At 39.7% G+C, this 19,972-nt stretch overlaps 1 pseudogene; it reads left to right on the plus strand.

The window, feature by feature from the left end:
* The first annotated feature begins 18,666 nt into the window (after positions 1-18,666).
* On the plus strand, positions 18,667-19,418 carry LOC122738360 (annotated as a pseudogene).
* Positions 19,419-19,972: the final 554 nt, after the last annotated feature.

Genomic DNA, 19,972 nt, shown 5'->3' on the forward strand with positions numbered 1-19,972 from the left:
CCTTCTGTTCTTGGGCGGAAGAGCTGGTCAGAGAGGACAAAAATAAAACCGAATTCATTCTCTCTCACTGGAAAAAACAACAACAAAAAAAGACAACCCTAAAATACCAACCAACCCTGGGCTTGACATTTGCCATGGGTCAGGGAATACTAATGTGGATGCAGTTGCCCTCTCTCATGGGCCACATGAATTTGAAGCTATGGGGATATCCTTGTTGTTGCTGTTTGTCCTTCATTCTGGAAGAGGACTATGACATTAGGGTGATGTTGTGACTTGGATTTTAAGTGAGGAAGGGCTGTGCATAGTCATCAGCCTCACTTTCTCCTCCAGGGCAATCCAGGTCCCAGATGTTTTTAAGGCAAGTCACACAGTGAAATTTGAACTCAAGTCCTCCCAACTTCAGGGCCAGTGCTCTATCTACTGCACCACCTAGCTGCCCCTAATGGGGATATTCATAGATGGGGTGATGTGTGATACCTAGGAAGATGGACCTTTGTAATAGAAAAGTGCATCTGAGAATTGGGGACTTCCAAATTCAAGTATGTATCACATTTATGATATGTTTATGATCTGTTTCCTTCTCAAGAGCCAGATTCTTTCTCCATCACTAACTCACCACTGACTTCCAGAGGTGACAATGAACTGGCTTTCTTGCAATTTAAAGGCCACCGGGGGATGTGACTGATACTTCAGCTAGCCAATGACAATTGTCCTTATAATCCATAAAGTTTGAATGAGGAACTTCAGATTTCCTAAAGAACCAACAGAATATAAATGCTTCTCAATAAGTGCTTTACAAGCAGGAAAAAGCCACTCCCAGTTTTGTACCCTTTATAGTCTGCAAGGAGAACACTCAGAGAGCAAGCCTCTCGAGGTTTCATGCCTTTTACAAATTGCTCATGCCAACACTCTAAAAGGGGCAAAACCGTAACACCTTATTTCTGTTACTTGGGGAACTGAATTAATCAGGAATTGATTGTCTGATCCATGTCCTTGCTACACTGTCCCTTCCATCTCCACACTCTCTATAGATTTCTGCTACTCCCCAGGTGTCTCCACAGATGCAATATTGTCTGGGAAAAGGCTGCTTCTAGGTTTAGTCTTCCCTAGCTGTATGAATAGAGGTTACCTCGGGGTCAGGGTAGACTTAAATTCTCTAAATCTCTGGAAGGTATCAATACTTATATCCCTCCTCAATGGAGTCAGAAGCATTCTCTGGTACAACTGATATCTTGTCTCCTCTTTCTCCCCTTTGTTGCTGACCTAGAGATCTTTAGCTCCCGTCTCAGGTGGTTGAGAGATATGTCACACCTTTGTTGTTCTGACTTTTTGGCTTTATAGTCAGGGTTTACTTGAAGCACAGAGCTTTTTGTCATAAGATAGGAATAGACTTTAAAAGTCTTATTACATCCATCTCACTCTGCTTTCTAACACAGTGCCTTGCATATATCCATTGCTTGATAAATTCTTATTGAATCGAATTAGCTGATCTATATAGCTTTTCCAGGTCCTGGTCATTTCTCTCCTGGACTGTTCACTCTGCTTCTCTGGGCTGTTAACTTTAGGAAGTCCATAATCTCCTTATCATAGTGTTCTCCCATTCTACCCTACTCCTTACCAATTTCCTATTTCTTACAAATTCAGTGATGAAAATTCGTTTTTATACTCTGCTGTAAAATCCTTCTCCAGAGACCCTAGGCCATCTTATTCATTCTTTCTTTAGACCATTTGACTGTGTCTCTTTCACTCAAAAATCTGATCTGTCTTCCAGATCACCTTCTAAAATCATCCCCAGATCCTGACAGATCACTCAGTTATCTCTTCCATTATTTAAATAGTAGATCTTAGAATCCTAAACATTCTTTGAATATGTCCTTGACTCTACAAGAGAGAATCATAATTTCTTCCAGAACCAACCCTGTCTTTTTTTAAATCATAAAAGTATTTTAATTCTTTTCCAGTTACATGTGAAGATAGTTTTCAACATTTGATTTCTTAAGATTTTTAGTTCCAGGGGGCAGCTAGGTGGCACAGTGGATAAAGCACTGACCCTGGATTCAGGAGGACCTGAGTTCAAATCTAGCCTCAGATACTTGACACTTACTAGCTGAGTGACCCTGGGCAAGTCACTTAAACTTCATTGCCCCCCCCCAAAAAGATTTTTATTTCCAAATTTTTCTCCCATCCTCCCTTCCCAGGATAGAAAGCATCTGATATAGGTTATATATGCACAATCACATTAAACATATTTCTGCATTAGTCATATTGTGAAAGAAGAATCAGAACAAAAGGGGAAAACCTCAAAAAACAAAAACAAAGTAGAAACAGCATAGTTCATTCTGCATTCAGAATCTACAATTCTTTTTCCTGGATGTGGAGAATGTTTTCCATGAGGAGTTCTTTGGAGTTGTCTTGGATCATTGTATTGCTGAGAAGAGTTAAGTCTATCACTTAATCATCATACAATCATCACACAATGTTGCTGTTACTCTGTACAATGCTCTCCTGGTTCTCTTCACTTCACTCAGCATCAGTCCACTTAAGTCCAGGTTTTCCTGAAATCTGCCTGCTCATCATTTCTTATAGCACAATAGTATTCCATTACATTCATATACCACAACTTGTTCAGCCATTCCCCAATTGTTGGGCATTCCCTCAAATTCCAATTCTTTGCCACCACAAAAAGAGGTGCTATAAATATTTTTGTACATGTAGGTCCTTTTTCCTTTTTTATGATCTCTTTGGGATACAGACCTAGTAGCAATATTATTGAGTCAAAGGGTATGCACAGTCCCATAGCCCTTTGGCCATAGTTCCAAATTGCTTTCCAGAATGGCTGGCTCCACCAACAATGCATTAGTGTTCCAATTTTTCCACAGCTTCTCCAACATTTATTATTTTCTTTTTTTGTCATATTAGCCAATCTGATAGGTATGAGGTGGTACCTCAGAGTTATTTTAATTTGCATTTCTCTAATCAATAGTGATTTAAAGCATTTTTTCATATGGCAATAGATAGCTTTAATTTCTTCATCTGAAAATTGCCTGTTCATATCCTTTGACCATTTCTCAATTGGGGAATGACTTGTGTTTTTATAAATTTGATTTAGTTCCCTATATATTTTAGAAATGAGGTCTTTATCAGAAACACTGTCTGTAAAAATTGTTTCCCAGCTTTCTGCTTCCCTTCTAATTTTGGCTGCATTGCTTTTGTTTGTACAAAATCTTTTTAATTTAATGTAATCAAAATCATCCATTTTGCATTTCATAATATTCTCAATCTCTTGTTTGGTCATAAATTGTTCTCCGCTCCATAGATCTGAGAGGTAAACTATTCCATCCTCTCTGAATTTACCTGTGGTATCACCCTTTATGTCTAAATCATGTACCTATTTTGTGCTTATTTTGGTATATGGTGTAAGATGTTGGTCTATGCCTAGTTTCTGCCACACCCTCTTCCAGTTTTCCCAGAAGATTTTGTCAAATACTGAGCAGAACCAACCTAGTTGAAACAAGTAACTATAAATATTCTCATTTTCAAATATTGTGAATACTTTAAAGTATTTCTTTAATCTTATTTATTTGTTTGTTCACTGAGTTAAATTAGTCTTGTCTTATGTATATACATATGTTCCTTGAGAGTAGAAATAAGGCAACATGAGTTACCTTGTAGAACTTCTCATTATAGCATTCTCTGACAATTGCTTACTAAATATCTTGAATAACAATGCTTTCTGGTATACAATGAATCATCAAGGCTAAATCAGAAAGCTCAAGAATACCTTTGTAGGTCATCAAACCTCTTTAATATTCGGCTTACTTTGACCTACATGTGACGATTTTGAAAATATTCTAGAACTTTCCCCCCAAAATTGTTGAAATATTATCTCAAGAAAATTGTTTAGTTTATTAGAAATCATACCAAGATAATAACATGGACAGACTGAAAATTCTTCCTATGTTTAGAAGAGTTTTGCTTAGAGAGGCACTGGATGAATAGCTGTTGTTTTTGGACTGCTCCCTAGAAACAAACTGTTCCATTTCAAAGTTACACTCAGTGAATAAAACATGCTTGTAAACCGCCCCCCCCACACAAAATAAACTTTGCTTTGTTCTTTATTTTAGTTATGTTATGTTACGTTATACTTCAGTGCTTTTTCTATGTTACCCAAGGGGTAGTTTTATTTGCACTCCTGGGTATCTCATTAATTTTGTCTGTTGATGGAATTGTTGATTTTCACCTATAACCTTGAAGCTAATGAGGAGCAGTAATAAGTAGAAACATGATTTTCTTCAACCTGTCAAGCATTCTAATAACAATTGTTACAAATCCATTTGTACATCTACCATTGCCCTGTTGACTTACCAAGAAATTAGCAGGGAGCTAAATTTCTCCCCAGCCATTTATGTGACATATAACTCTTTATCAGAGTTATATCAGGTACCACAAAAGAAAAGAACTCTCTTTCTCATCATTGTTGGTTCTCCTCTGTCCACCTTGTATACATTTTCATGAGTTCAGAGATAGAATGTCCAGAGACCGGTTATGTCACATATGATCTTCCCAGTGCAGTAGAGTTGAGGTCAGCCAAAAGAGCTACTGCTTTGCTGTCCTTCCTTTTCCCTTTGAAAAAACATCTGTGCTGTCTCACAGGTCACTGAACAAATATCTAAATATTCTTTAAGGTAATTTGACCAACCCCTCAGTACTAATTTCCTGAACAGAAAGAACTTGAAACACTGCTAGATATCATGGGGATAATAAGGCTGTTGGAAGAGAAACCACAGGATTAGTTATTTATCTATATATATTTATTCCATACTAGATTGTGAGTTCCATCAGGACAGGGATCCTGTTTTATTGAATCTTTAGATCTGTCCTGGAACTAAAATATAGTTGGTGTTTAAGAGATATTTGTTGCAGTTGAAGTATTTAGCAGAAATAGACTTGACCCTGTGGGGGTAGTAACAATAAACACTTTAGAGTAGGGTGGGAAGTCTGACTATGGATGTTTATAGATTTAGCAGAAATGGAAAACACTTGCAGAGATCCATCTCCAGTTTTTAAGGAAAAAAGGATATCATAGAAGAAACTGAACTCCCTATTTTAAAAAAAAACCAAAACAGATCCCTGGGGAAGTAATTTAACCCTCATTGCCCCTCCCAAAATAAATAAATAAATAAATAAAAACAGATAGCTCCCTGAATGAGGAACATGAGGATCTGTGCCTCAGTTTCCTCATCTGTATAATGGTTGGACTCGATGGCCTCTAAAGGCCCTTCCAGAACTAAGTATGAGATCCTATATTCATTGTTGATAAGAATGTGAACAAGCTGGACAAATTGAGCAGCATAAACAGTTTTTTTTCCTGAACTTGTGATTTTGTTTATATAGAGAACTCCTGGTGAGGTCACTTTCTCTACCAATGAAAATTGGATCTGGTTCCACAACTTATTGACTTAGGGAGTTGCCAGGTTACTGAGCGGTTAAGTGACTTGCCTGGGGTCACACAGCCAGCTAGTATGTGTCAGAGGCAGAAACTCAACCCAGGTTGTCCTAATTCAGAGGCCAACATTCCATCCTCTTTGCCACTGATAGTTTTTTTTGTTTTGTTTTGTTTTCTTTTTGCGGGGCAATGAGTGTTAAGTGACTTGCCCAGGGTCACACAACTATTAAGTATCAAGTGTCTGAGGCCAAATTTGAACTCAGGTCCTCCTGAATCCAGGGCTGGTGCTTTATCCACTGTGCCACCTCGCTACCCCCATGATAGCTCTTAATGTGAAACACACATGAGAAAATTGTGGGTGAAAATCTTTTATATGTTTTTAATATGTGAAATCCCTAAGTGTCCCTAGTGACCTGTTTTTTTCTTATATCTAGGACAATGATAGTAGAGGTTCAATTGTCTTTTTCTACTGCTAGTGCTGATTATTCATGAAAGTCAGCAAAACTCAGAGCTCCTGGATTGGGGAAGAAATTGATTTTCTTTCCCTAAACTTTGGGCAGACATTAACCCGTGTGCCTGATACTTTGTAAAATCTGAGTCACTAAATTCCCCAGCACGCACCACCCCTTTTTAAAAAGATTCAATCAAAATTAGCTTATCTTTATCTGGAGACCAAACCTATCATCAGAGTTCAAACACCAAGTAAATAAGGCTTAAAAAAAACACAACAGAAAAACTCTCTGAAGTTAGTGATGCTATTTGCCAGGTAGTGATAAGGTTGGGGAAAGAGAGAAGAGAGAGTAGATAAATCCACAAGGTCTAGAAGTACCATTTGGTAGACACAGACAGATGAGCAGATAATTCTGTGTGTAGATCACTGAGGGAAGAAAAGCTCCAGCTGGAAATACTTGTGGTAAGTTGGGGTAAAAACTTTTCCACTTGAGGTTACCTACTACAACTTGAGGGAGCTCCTCAGCACCCACACCACCTTTTTTTGTTTTGTTTTGAGTGAGGCAATTGGGGTTAAGTGACTTGCCCAAGGTCACACAGCTAGTAAGTGTTAAGTGTCTGAGGTCAGATTTGAACTCAGGTACTCCTGACTCCAGGGCCAGTGCTCTATCCACTGCACAACCTAGCTGCCCCGCCACACCACCTTTTTACAAATCACTTCAGTGTTGCCTTAGTAGGAAAACTATACAGTTGATTTTCAGCATCAGTGATAGTTAAGTTCTATAGTCACCAAAAGCACTGAATTGGCAAATAGTGAATCATTGTTCCTAGGGGAAATTCGGGGTGGATGAGGTTCCCGTGACCCTCTCATTACATCATTTACTCCAGTATTTTCTAGAACAGCCTCATGAAAAGGTAGGAGAATTTCCTCTTCCTTTTTCTGGATGTACCATATTGTTCATTCATTCACACCAAACTCACAGCTAACAAGAGCACTCTAATTCGTGCCTGAACAAAGTTTATCTAACACCACATATTTTCTCCATAAAGCACACCACAGTCTTGTTTTAGGAACATCAACAACACTTGAGGAGTATGCCTGAGGGCCATTTTAAACAGCAAAATCACCAACGAAAAGGACAAAAATGCAAAAAAAAAAAAATGTGGCACTAAATAGACTGCAAAAAGAATACTTTTTTTTTTTTTTTACAAGATGAGAGCTAGGAAAGAAGGCATTTTGTCCAGCTTCAGCTGGAAACATGCACAACTCAAATTTTTCACTACTTTGCACATATCTACACGTGACTGTGAAAGCACCATGAATAGCGAGTGATTTGGGGGTTATAGATAAATTTTAGTGAGTAGGCAAATTTGCAAATGTGGAATCTGCAAAGAATGAAAATCAAGTGTGCTTTCCAGCAGCACATGAAGCCAATAAAGGGCTATAAATGAATATCTCCAAGAATCCCAAAGTTTCTGTATAGTCTTCCACCTATGTTATAATGCTATTATATTATTATAATAATCTACCTATATTATAGTTGGCAGCTAGGTGATGCAATGGGTAGAGCACTGACCCTAGAGTCAGGAAGACCCAAGTTCAGAGCCAGCCTCAGGCACTTATTAACTATGACATTGGGCAAGTCACTTAACTGCTATTTGCCTCAGTTTCCTCAATTGTAAAAAGGGATAATAATAATAATAGCACTTACCTCACAGAGTTGTTGTACAAAATAGATAATATTTGTAAAGTTCTTAGCACAGTGCCTGGCACAAAGTAGGCACTATAAAAATATATAATATGTACATTATCTATAGTAAAGTGTATTATAATATATAATGTAAATATAAAATTTTTAATTGTGAAATATGAGTTCTAAACAAGGAGCAATTTTTCAGACACTAATGTAGCTCATGTTCTGAGGCAGCTATCTCAAATCTCACCCCCACTGATCAGTTAGGATGGTTCCTAGAGTGTTTGTGACTATCACATCCCTTCAGGGTTCTGGGGGCAGCTCTGAGGGGTGTGAGGGGTGTCTTTTCTAGTTCTATACCTCATGAGTCCCTGGTGATATGTTTCTTGCCATGGTTATGAGTTAATATCATTTACTCATCCAGCCTCAATGAATTTTTTTTTTTTGGTGAGGCAATTGGGGTTAAGTGACTTGCCCAGGGTCACACAGCTAGTAAGTGTTAAGTGTCTGAGGCTGGATCTGAACTCAGGTCCTCCTGAATCCAGGGCCAGTGCTCTATCCACTGTGCCACCTAGCTGCCCCCTCAATGAATTTTTAGCTAGGTGGCACAGTGGATAGAGTGCCAGGCCTGGAGTCAGGAAGACTCATCTTCCTGAATTGAAATCTAGCATCAAACACTTTCGAGCTTGTGACCCTAGGCTAGCCACTTAAGCCTGTTTGCCTCAGTTTCCTTATCTGTAAAATGATCTGGAAAAGGAAATGGCAAACCACTCCAGTATCTTTGCCAAGAATACCCCAAATGGGGTCACCGAGAGTTGGACATGACTGAAAAATGACTCAGCAACAAAACCCATAAGAACAACTAATCCAAAACATTTTCCCTAGTCTGTGACACTCTTCCACCACTACACACAGAATCTAGGGGAAACTGGTCTGAAGTCCAGAGTGTACAGAGAGTGAGTGGCCAAGAGGCAACAAATCTCCTGGTTGTTGAAAGTCCTTTTCTCTCCTTTGTGCAGTGCTCAGGAAGTTCCCCGTAGAAATGGCATAACTTCTTTGTTGGGCCCTTGGTAGATCCATGTATCTCTTCAGTCTGTCCTTGGCTCCTGTTGCCACCTGCTGCTGTTCTGGGTAGGTAAGGAGACTGTGTAAGGATGTTACTGGGAAAATGGGAAATCCAAAATCCTTTGAACCCTTTATGGTTCTCCCCCAGCCAAGGGGTGAGGAGGTACCAAATCAAAGCTGAAATGCTTCTCCTCTACCACCCAAGTGATTCCTTCTCAGAAGGCTTAGCTGGAAAATGCTCCTTATTTGCATTTTGCTGGAATCCTGATCTCTTGGTTTTGCACTAGTTTTCTGTTTTGTAGAAGATTCAGCCAATCCAAACACTCCTCCTGTGCAAGTCACTGCAATTATCTTCTGGGTCTCAGGGACATCTAAATTGATGAAGGTCCTTTCACACTTTGTTGGAATGCTTTTAATTGACTTGATTCACATGGTTAACTACCCAGATTCTAGCATAATGTCACTTACTTTAGGTAGGTTGATCAATTGTCTCCATCCTTATACTAATTAAAAGCAGAGCAAAAGGCCTGGAGACAGGCCTTTCAAACATTATTTGAGGGGAAGGAGAAGAGACTTGATGAAATGGTCTTTGAATAGAAGAAGAGAACATTTGAAAGCATATTGAATAAAGTGCCAGGTGCTGGAATAAGATTCATTGCATGTCAACAATAGAGGTGACATAAAAATATCTTAAAAATGTTTCCATCTCCACTAAAAATGACATGAACTAAATATGAAATAAAAGATTTCACCCACTCCATTCTGCAGGTCACCAATGGCCACCTCACTGTTAAAACTGAGGATATTATTCCATAATGATCTAGTTCCCATTTATGTTCTCTTTTTTTATTTTTAAATTTTACTTTTGTTTTCAGTTCCAAATTTTCTTCCTCTCTCTAGCCACTCCCCCCCCCACCCATTGAGAAGGAAAGAAATGACCCATTATGAAGTCATGTAGAATATTGTTCTGTATCAACCATGTTCTGAGAAGGGTAAAGCAAGAAATATAAAGAAAGAGAAGAATATACTTCAATTTGTACTCTTGTATCCATCAGTTCATAATGTGGAGGTGGATAACATTTTACATCATGAGTTCATTGGAATTGCCATGGATAATTGTGATCTGAGTTACTAAGACTTTCACAGTTTACAATACAATCTTTACAATACTGATCATACTTTGTACATGGTTCTGTTCACTTCACTTTGTATCAGTTTATACAAGTCTTCCTAGGCTTTTCTGAAACCTCCTTTCAGTGTTTCTTATAGCACATCACAGTCATATACCGTAACTTGTTCATCCATTCTCCCATTGATAGACATCCCCTCAGATTCTGATTCTTTGACACTGTGAAAAGAGCTACTATGAATATTTCTATACATATGGGTCCTTTTCTTTTTTCTTGGATCTCTTTGGGGTATAGACCTAGTAGCAATATTGTTGGGTCAAAGGGTATACACAGTTTCATAGCCCTGTGGTTCCTACTTACTTTCCATTCTAAAAGTGGCAATGTGTATGGAGTTGTATGACCAAAGAACCTCTAACCTCCTGTGGTCATGACCACTCTTTCCCACCTCCAACTTTTCCTTTTCTTTGTCACCACTTTCCATTCCATTACTTGAAGGGGAGGCAGAAGGATGGCGTGCTTTAACCTTCTAAAAACAGCAACTTGTGAGACACTTAAGGCCAAGTAAACTCTCTCCCTATTTTTACTTATCAGACCTCTTCTTTCCTTTATCATGTGAGCTCAGTTGTACCCAGGGGAATGCAGGGCAGTCTGGATTCATTGTGATCCCTGCTTTTGCAAAGTTTAATAATATGCTATTAGTAACACACACACACACACACACACACACACACACACACACCCCAACTTAAGGCCCTAGCTGTTGGAACCCCCAGGATTTGGCAAGAGAATCCCTTGACTATAGCATCTCTTTTAACTGTCTTTTGAGTAAATGAAATAAATATTAGTGATGCATTAGGCTAACCACAGTTATCTTAATTCAGGCTTTTAGAGACTAAATAGAAGAGCAAACAAAATAAACTATAAAGAACAGAGAGAAGTCTTGAAATGGATACATGCCCTCCTGGGAGGGAGAGGAGAGAGGAAAGATAAGGAGTGTCACCATCCTTGTTCTCAGAAAACAGGGATAGCTACACAACCATTCTGCATGAGCTTCTGGTTACTGTGTTTTCTTTTCATCTCATCTCCCACTGGAGCAGTAGCATCGGTGGCAGGGGACTCCCATCCTCTTTTCTCCCAAGGGTGACCCCCACAGGTAAAGTTGCTGGGTGTGAAAGCTATGGCATCATGGTTGAAGTTGCTCAGGTGAGGAGATTTCAGCACCCCTTTTCTGTCTTAAATCTTTCTGTTACTGAAGTTATGTAGTCCCAGAGTTCCTCATGACCACCCCTCAGTGTTTACATAGTTTTTCCTGAAACATTGTCTTTCATGAGCCATCTCCTGTCCCTTAGGAAAAAGTGCTTAGCTTTCTTTTCTTTTATGGTTTAATTTTTTTGAGATTTTATTTTATTTTATTTTAAGTTCTGAATTTTCTCTCTCCCTCTCCCCTCTCCTCTCTCCTACCAATTGAGAAAACAAAAAAACAAACAAAAAAACCCAAGATTCATTACAAAAAATAGCATCTTGCAAAAGAAATTTCTGCACTAGCATGTTCAAAAAATTAAGAAACAAAGAAAAAGAAGAAAATATGCTTCAATTTGTACTTAGTCTATCTACTCTTCATCTAAAGGTAGATCACATGTTTTATCATCAATCCTTTAGAACTGTGGTGGGCTACTGTGTTGATCAGCTTCTAAGTATTTAAAAATTGATTACAGTAATGCTGGTCTATAAATTGTTCTCATGGTTTTGCTCACTTTACATCAGTCTTCTGAGATTTTTCTGAACCCCTCCCCTTCATCATTTCTTATAGCACACTAGTATTCCATCACATGCATATAATTTGTTCAGCCATTCCCCAATTGATGGGCATCTCCTTAATGTCCAATTCTTTGCTACCATAAAAAAATACTATACTTTTTTTGTACATATGGGTCCTTTTCCTCTTTCCTTTATCTCTTTGGGATAGAGACCTAGTTAGCAGTATGCTGGGACAAGGATAGATACAGTTTAATAACTTCTTTGAGGCATAGGTTGAAATTGCTTTCCAAAATGGCTGAACTGGTTTACAACTTGACTAAGAGTGCATTAATGTACCTGTTTTCCCACATCCCCTCTAGCATTTGTCTTTTTTCTTTTTTGTCATCTCAGCCAATCTGATGGGTGTGAGGTGGTACCTCAGAATTGTTTAAATTTGCATTTCCATAATTATTAGTGATTTAGAGCATTTTTTTACATAGGGATATTGATAGTAAGGTCCCAGGAGCAGCTAGATGGCACAGTGAATAAAGCACCAGTCCTGGATTCAGGAGGGCCCGAGTTCAAATCCAGCCTCAGAAACTTGACACTTACTAGCTGTGTGACCCTGGGCAAGTCACTTAACCCTCATTGCCCCTCCCCCCCCAAATATCTATCTATCTATCTCTCTATATATCTCTCTCTCTCTATATCTATATATATATATAGTCCCACAACTTTATTGTAATACATAAACATTGTTAAAAACTTGGTTATACCAGTGTTTGACTTGTTATATCTAAATACAGAAAGGCGAATTTGGATTATATAAAGATTAGGGAAATAGGATGATAAAGTAGAAAAAGAACTGTCTGAAAGTCAAAAGAGTCAGTTTTAACCCTAGTTCTTCCACTAACTAGCTGCCTTGACCTATGCAAAGTAACTTAACCTTTCTGAACCTTGACTTCCTCTGCTGTAAAATGCAGGGGAATGGACTAGCCAGTAATGTGCTGGTAAATGTATGTGAGGGGAATGATATATGCAGGACACACTTTAAAGTTAATCCTTCTTATTAATGTTTTCTCCATCTTAAGACAAGACAAAAAACAATAAATAAGCTCTGGTTTGTAGCTTTTGCTGATTTCTGAGGTATAAATGCTTACACTGAAAATTTTAACAGCGAACTAGGTTGGACCTAGTTCCAGCACAGCCCTGGCTCTGAATCTCATTATTCCATAAACACCAGAATAGAATATAAATGCCAACAACAGAAACCCAGCAGAGATGGAACTGACTATAGGATTTGTTTGATTTGGGTTTTTTTTTTTTACTTTGAAATACCCCAGAAATAGTTAGCATAGTTAGTAGAAGAAAATCTAAATTATAATAATATTTGTTTCACTGACTTCCCGCCAATGGAGAGGAGTCAGCCTACCCTCTGGGCATGCAGGTCCCTGAGAAGGTGCTACTACTTATTGCCTCCTCCATCTGGAGCAGAGCAAGAGCCAAGGTAGGCTGGAGTAGGACTCTTGGGGCTAAGTTTTTTCATCAACTACTGCGTTTAATTTGACTTTAAGAGAAAGCTATTCTAACTTCAAGAAAAAACTGTAAGTATGAAGAAAGAAAAAAAAATCTTGGTAGAAAGAGAGCTGGACATTCCTAGTCACTTAACCTTAAAGATACTGATGGTGAATATCTTCTTGGAAGAGATACAGTGTGATGAGGAATTACTGGATCAAGATGAATAGGAAAAGGGTTTTGACCACTTAACAAACATTATTTGCTGTTTGTAGACAGCTACAGCATTTGATGCAAATTTTATAGTAAATTCTTGCCACCACTGTGCCAGATGCTTCTTACTGAACTACCAACAATTATCTAGAGAATTGTAAGAGTATGCAACTTGACTGAAGATGATGTGCAGTGAGAAAGATATCAATATAATAACATCTTTTTTTTTTTTTTTGGTGAGGCAATTGGGGTTAAGTGACTTGCCCAGGGTCACACAACTAGTAAGTGTCAAGGGTCTGAGGCTGGATTTGAATTCAGGTCCTCCTGAATCCAGGGCTGGTGCTTTATTCACTGCGCCACCTAGCCGCCCCAATAACATCTTAATAAAAAAATTTTTTTAAATCTTAGCCTGGCAGTGGAGGGGGGAGGTAGGGCTGGTAGGGGGAAGGGAAGGCAGACTTGTGAGATATGGACTATGCACTACACTGAAATCTATCAAAGATGATTTTAATTTTGAGTTTTAGATTTGCCTGGGTTTTTAAAAAGTTAATTATTCTGATGAGAAGTATATTTTGGTCAGAAATTATTTTGTAAAGATTATGTGAATTATCTAAATATTACTCATTTCATTTATTACTAAGATATACATTTGTAATGTACATGACATGACACCACCATGTGATACCTAGTGATTATTTTTTTTTTAAGTGAGGCAATTGGGGTTAAGTGACTTCCCCAGGGTCACACAGCTAGTAAGTGTTAAGTGTCTGAGGCCAGATTTGAACTCAGGTACTCCTGACTCCAGGGCCGGTGCTCTATCCACTGTGCCACCTAGCTGCCCCGATTATTTTTTATAACAAGTTAAAAGAATAAAAGAGAATTCTGAGCTTTGTGTAAAAACATTACTACTTTTAAAACTCCACAAAATTATTTCCTTTATTCAATTGGATGTAATTCAAGAAAGGATTTTTATCTGCAAAGTACTATGCTTAAATCTTATTTTCTATATTTCCAAATGTATGTTGAAATTGAATACTTCATGAAAATATGTCATTATGCATAATAAATGCCATAACCAATAGTGCTTGATAATGATCACTTAAATTTATTTTTGCATGTTCCCTGAGGTGCTTTGTAAATTTAAACCATTCTTGCAACTCAGGAACTAATGTACCTAGAAGGCATTCCAAAGCCTTGTAAGCCAGGTTTATTTGAAGTTTAACTCCTTGAAAAATGCTGCTGATGACAGGCAAGCAAAGTTCAAAGGGACATATCTATCTGTTCTTTTAACTTCTCAAGTAACATCTAAACTGGAAAGCTGTATAGCTCTCTTGAAAAGCACTATTACACCTGGTAAAGAAACTAGTAAAGATGGATCAAGAAAGGGTAATTTGTTGAAAATTAAATTTTAGGGGTAATCCATGGCCAGGCTTATACAAATCATGTTCAATCTTAGGGGCTGCCCCCCAAATCAATAACTTTTGCACTTATAAGGCCCCCATCCAGAGTTCCCATTGAGAACTCTACAAATATAGCTTGAATATAGCTTGTGGCTAGATCTCCACATGTTATGGGGGAAAATGGGGTAAGGGTTTGGGTTAGGGGTAGGGGTCCTTAGGAATTCCTCTTATATTAACTCTTATAGAGTTATACCCTATGGGGCAGCTGGGTGGCGCAGTGGATAAAGCACAAGCCCTGGATTCAGGAGTACCTGAGTTCAAATCTGGTCTCAGACACTTCACACTTACTAGTTGTGTGAACTTGGGCAAGTCACTTAAGCCCAATCGCCCCACAAAAACAAAAACAAAAACAAAAAAGAATTACACCCTCTTGCACACAAAAGCAGTTAGAATAAGATGGTAGTTTATTTAGGGGTAAGGGAAAGGAGGGGAAGGGAAACCATGAAAGAAATCCTTGGACTTCTCATGGGGAGAGAGATATGGAACAAAGCACGTAGCTCTGAGGTACCAATCTCCTCGAGCAGGAGGCTGGCAGGTACTTTTATAGGAGACTGATGGGGGTGACCATCTCATGGTGGAAAGTTCCTTTAGTGAGGTTGGACCATCCCCCACTGGTGGTGGCTGGAGGAGTTGGGTGAGGGGTGGCTGCCGATCTCTCAAGCCATCTCCTCAGAACCCAAAAGAAGCAGACACACCTAATCTTATCTCCCCAGGGGTAAGGGAGACCAGAATGATGGGTGGAGATCCCGGAGTTAGCTCAGTCCTATCTGGTTTCCCTTATTTCTCTAGGCATATCTGTCCTCTGGTTTAGTTTCTCAAGAAGAAGATTCCTTGATATGCCCCAGAGAACTTCTGGGGTACTCTGGGCTTATACAAGCACTCAAGTTAACAGCAGGTAGAGGACAGCCTTTATTCCACCTCCCCCAAAATTCTAAAAACATATAAAGGACTCACAGCAACCCATAAACAATCAAAATAATTCTCTTTTCTTTTCCGTAAGTCTCACTTTCCTCAAGTTACTAAAATCCTTCACATTCGAAGCACCATCCTGTGGAACTGAAAGACGTTTTGGGTTGTCAACAACATTATCTCCCAATATTCCAATGTCTTATTTTCTAAGGGCCCTGTATAGTGTCGCGAGCTTATAGTCCAACCTTGTTTACTGTCCTCCCCTTGAATGGGAAATTCAGTTCTCATTACTTGATAGACAATTTCATTCTCTTCAGACCCACACTGTCCAAATATCTTTAGTTAATTGATCCCCCATATTGTGCCTGTAGTCCCTTACTACTCCCTTGCTTTAGGGATCATGTGCACAATCCTCTTCTTCAGAGGCTATTGATTGGTCAGGAGTTCTCAGGAACTCCCTGTCCTCTGATAGAATCTGGATTTTGGAACTCTCTCCCTTAAGATTGCTAGAAAGACAACTGAAGATGTTGGCACTGCCCAGGAAATCCTGTTCTCTTTTTGAAGACTGGATTCCAAAGTCACAATGTCTAGGAAATCTCAGGAGGCTAGAATTCAGGTACTTGATGTTTTCCAGAAACTCCCTCTTTCTCCATCCTGAGATTGAGGAACTTTAGCTTCTTAAAATTCCTAGTTTCTTTCAAAGCTCACCTCAAGCATTACTATTACATGGCCTTTGCTGAGTCCTACTACCCCACCCCCCACCTGGTAATGCCTCCCCATTAATATTATATACCTTGTTTGTGTGTGTGTGTGTGTGTGTGTGTGTGTGTGTGTGTGTGTGTGTGTATATATATATATATATATATGGGGCAGCTAGGTGGCACAGTGGATAAAGTGCTGGGCCTGGAGTCAGGAAGACTCATGAGTTCAAATCCAACCTCAGACACTTACTAGCTGTGTGACCCTGGGCAAGTCACTTACCCTTGTTTGCCTCAATTTCTTTATCTGTAAGATGAACTGGAGAAGGAAATGGTAAACCACTCGAGTATCTTTGCCAAGAAAACCCCAAATGTCATCACAAAAATTCAGATACGACTAAAAATATCTGAATGACAACATGTATTTCATATATAATTTCATATGTACATATTATTTTCCCCAATAACATGTAACCTTCATGAAGGCAAGGACTGTTTCATTTTTGTCTACATTTCCCTATTACGTAATACAGCATCTGGCACATAGTAATTATTTAATAAAAGCTTTTTGTTTTATTACTTAGTCTTAATATACAATCTTCCCCCCCCCCAAAAAAAAAACCAAACAAACAAAAACTAGTTGATACACAATTGGAGCAAACAAATGACATTCACAGAGTTTGCTATCAATAGTCTATTCATGTTATTCATAGTCTTTGCTATCAATTAAACCAGAAGATATAAAGGAGTTGCAGCCAAATGGACAGTTGGTTTGCATGTTCTCCTCGGAGAGGTAAATCAAGGAACTGGAAGATTTTGGTTTCATTTTGTGCCCAAAGGCAATGAAAAACATCATTTGAGGGGGACCCTGGATCATCTTACTTTGCAATGCTCATAATGGGATATAGTGGTAATAATAGTTCAAATTTGTATAGCATTTTACAGTTCCATAATACTGTCCTCATAACTGTCCTCTTGTGAGGAAGGCAAATATTGTCCCTGTTTTCTAGATGATCATAGTAAGGCCCGGAGAAGTCTAGCAATTTGTCTGTAATCATATGGGTTGTAAGTGGCAAAGCCAGTACTCAAGTCTGGATTTTTTTTTTTTTTAACACAAATCCAGTGTGGTTTCCTCTACACCACACAGACAGGAATGAAGATAGCTGCATCTCAGGCTCTTCTCTGAAGAATCAGAGGAGATCCTCCAAACTTCCCAGGGACTTCCAAACCGTGCTGCCAATGCTCTGGCCATCGTCCTCATTCCCTTCCCACTGGAACCTCGGACTCCCCCCCTGGAACCAGGAAGACTCCGAGAGGTGAGCTTTTGTCTTATTTTGCCTGAAATCAATTCTCCATGACATTTTCTATCCACGATTTCCAAATCTTGCTGCCAAGGGCATCCCTCAGTCCCTTGTTACTTCCAGCTCCCCCTAAGTGTTGTCTTTTACTATCAGAGTGTAAACTCCTTGAGAATAAGAACTGTTTTGCTTTCTTGAATTTGTCTCCTTAGATGCTCAGCAGAGTAAATGCTTAATACAGATTTTGTCATTTATTCATTCCAAAGTACATTCAACCCATACTTTGTTTTTTAGTGACATCAGTGTCACTGAATAATTCTCAGAATCCTCATGGCTGTACATTATAAATCCTTTCTTCAAGAGCAGAATTAGAAAATGCTGAAATAGGCAAGCATCGAATAACATAATAATAAAATAAAATTTACCACATCCTAAAAGTCAAGAAAGGGCTGGTTGTAGACATAGCAGCTATTTCAGGATCAGCTGTCTGTACAGTCAGCTAAATGAAAGTTGAAGTAATTACTAAATTAGAATGATAAAGATGAGAAGAAGACACTGTATGGGATTAGAGCAGATCCGGTCTGTCCTGCTTAAAACAAATGGGAAAAGGGGGCAGCTAGGTGGTGCAGTGGATAGAGCACCAGCCCTGGAGTCAGGAGTACCTGGGTTCAAATCTGGTCTCAGACACTTAACATGTACTAGCTGTGTGACCCTGGGCAAGTCACTTAACCCCAATTGCCTCACTAAAAACAAAACAAAACAAATGGGAAATAACAAAAGTAGGAAGATTAATTCTGACTGCCACCATGTCCTATGGAAGTTTTAACTTGTCATTACAATGAAGAAGCTAAAAAAAGAGGGAAAACAGCTTAGAGATTTAATGTTGAATGGCTGAGCCCACAGAGAAAGAGGCCTCCTCTGTAGACACCCCTCCCAAGCAGGTCCTTAGCTCTCTAGCCTGCCTTTCCCTCCAGGACCCAGACTGTGGGTTCTGTTTAGGCACAGTCTCTGCTTCTGACTTCCCCAACCCTACTCTGAGATCCCTTCAGATATGCTGCCCCTGGTCTTAACACTCCTTCTTCTGTGGGTCACTGCCCCAGCCAACTCTGCGGAGAGGAATGAGAAGATCATTGGTAGGTAAACATGTATTCCCCACTCCCATCCCTGGCAGGCCTCACTGTATGTTGCTCAGAATTTCCACCGTGGGGGTATCTTGCTGTCGGATTGGTGGGTCCTCACAGCAGCGCACTGTAACCACTGGAATCTTTGTGTGGTTTTGGGAAAGCACAATATCCATCACCAGGAGCCCTTCTAGCAATTGATCAGGGTGGAGTGCTGTATTCCCTAACCCAAGTACAACTCCAGAGTTACTAGCCATGACCTCATGCTGCTCTACTTTGAGAAGCCATTGCATCTGACTCAAGTTCAGCCCATTCTTTTGGCAAAAGACTGTGCCATTCCTGGGACAACCTGCCTAGTATTTGGCTGGGGTACTGTCTCCACTCCTTTCATCAGATATCCCAGCACCTTCCAGTGCATGAACATCAGTATCATATCCACGGAAAAATGCAAAAGAGCTTACTGAAATGCCATCACCCCAGGCATGATCTGTGCCGGGACTGAGAGAGGTGGGAAGGACACATGCCAGGGCGACTCTGGAGGCCCCTTGATGTGCAATGGGGCCCTGCAAGGCCTTGTGTCTTGGGGCATGAAACACTGCGCGCCTTGGCCAGATATCTCGGTGTCTATACCAACCTGTGCCACTATCTGACCTGGATTCTAAGTGAAATGCAGAAGCAGTAACAGAAGAAGCAGTTACAAGCTTCTTCCCTCCAGCCCCTCCAGGAAAATAGGCCAATCCAACCCATCCCCAGGCCACCTCAGGGGACTGAAACTGCAGTCCCACGACCTACAAAGGAACCCAGACCCAATGGAACCCAGGCCCATGATGCTTCTGATCTATTCTGTTGACCTCCCCTGCCCCCAAGGATGGGATTTGGTATTTCCTGATTTCCCAGCCATGGGCCTTTGGAGGACCCAGGTTTCCTAGCCCCATTTCTAGTCCAGATTTGGATTCATGGAAATGGAATCAAAAGGAGTTAGAGGTAGAAAGAACTTTATGGCCTGAAATAACAGGTCCAGAAAGGACCTTTTAGAAAGACCATGTACTCTGATTTTTACAAATGGGGAAACTGAGGGTTAAAGTGACCTCCTATAATTTCATGTAGCTAGGATGTAACAGAGCCAGATTTAAGAAGCATAGATCTATCCCCAGCCTCCCAGGTACCCTAGCCCCTTTCATGAACTTACTGCCTTGCTCAGGTATCAAGAGTAACCAAGCTGGTCCCTCTTAGTCA

Source organism: Dromiciops gliroides, chromosome 1, assembly GCF_019393635.1.
Source record: "Dromiciops gliroides isolate mDroGli1 chromosome 1, mDroGli1.pri, whole genome shotgun sequence".
In the NCBI taxonomy this organism is placed as follows: domain Eukaryota; kingdom Metazoa; phylum Chordata; class Mammalia; order Microbiotheria; family Microbiotheriidae; genus Dromiciops; species Dromiciops gliroides.